Genomic DNA, 1,546 nt, shown 5'->3' with positions numbered 1-1,546 from the left:
ATCATCATCATCATCATCATCATCACCATTATCATTGTTATTATTATTTATTATTATTATTATTATTATTATTATTATTATTATTATTATTATTATTATTATTATTATTACCATCATCATCATCATCATCATCATCATCATCATCATCATCATCATCATCATCATCATCATCATCATCATTATCATTGTTATTATTATTATTATTATTATTATTATTATTATTAGTAGTAGTAGTAGTAGTAGTAGTAGTAGTAGTAGTAGTAGTAGTAGTAGTAGTAGTATTACTATTATTATTACCATCATCATCATCATCATCATCATCATCATCATCATCATCATCATCATCATCATTATCATTGTTATTATTATTATTATTATCATTATTATTATTATTATTATTATTATTATTATTATTATTATTATTATTATTATTATTATTATTATTATTATTACCTCATCATCATCATCATCATCATCATCATCATCATCATCATCATCATTATCATTGTTATTATTATTATTATTATTATTATTATTATTATTATTATTATTATTATTAACATCATCATCATCATCATCATCATCATCATCATCATCATCATCATCATCATCATCATCATCATCATCTTCCTACCGGTCCGAAGGCGAGTGTCTTACCCAGTTGACCACAAAGTCATAATATGTGGGACCCATGTGCCCCCATCATGTATAATGTCAATGGTCAAGTTGTATCAGATGCCGAAATGGCCTCTATCGCTAAACTGACCAGAAATATCAAATTTTAGTTTTAATTTCTTTTAGAGAAATTATTCATTCATAAAACATTTAAACATTTTTTATATATCAGTGGTTGAAAGGGGTCAGAGGTACGTTTTCTCGTCATGTCACAAAAGTCAAACGGTGTTACGCGTGATCAGTAGCCGGGTGGGTGGCAGTAAGTGTGGGAGATTCCAGTTCCGACGTTGTATCCTTGACAAGGCACTTAAGACACATTACCTCACTCGACTCAGACGTGAATGAATACCTGACTATAGGCAGTCACGTATATTGTAAGAGAGTTAGCATAAAAAGGACGCTTAACAGGCGACTATAACTGGATGACTGAAAATATATTAACAACAAGAAATGAAGTAAGTAGGGAAGAATAGAGAATAAAAATGACGCGGCGGCGATCGGGGCTCGAACCCGCGACCTTACTTGTACGGCAACTCCGCCTGGCCGGGGAGAACGTGAATTGTCGTACAATTAAACATTGTGGCGTGAAATGCTCTATATAAATGTCATATTTATTTAATTATGTAAAACATCAAAATGTGGCGTCATGATACCTTAGTTAAACCTTGCTGGATACTCTGATATTCCACATAATGTAGGACAGATAATATTATAATATGATTAGTAAACAGTACCCAGACCACTGATTAAGACAGTATTGTTTTACTCTGTGTAAACCATGCGATGCGAGTAAATGATAAGAATAATAAAAACATCAAACCAGTGACGTTTATACAAGTCACATACACCTATCACATCCCAAAAACTCCTG

The sequence above is a fragment of the Berghia stephanieae genome, chromosome 3, assembly GCF_034508935.2.
Source record: "Berghia stephanieae isolate SIO BIC M18660-M18661 chromosome 3, UCSD_Bste_1.3, whole genome shotgun sequence".
NCBI lineage: Eukaryota > Metazoa > Mollusca > Gastropoda > Nudibranchia > Aeolidiidae > Berghia > Berghia stephanieae.
This window is presented reverse-complemented; position numbering follows the sequence as displayed.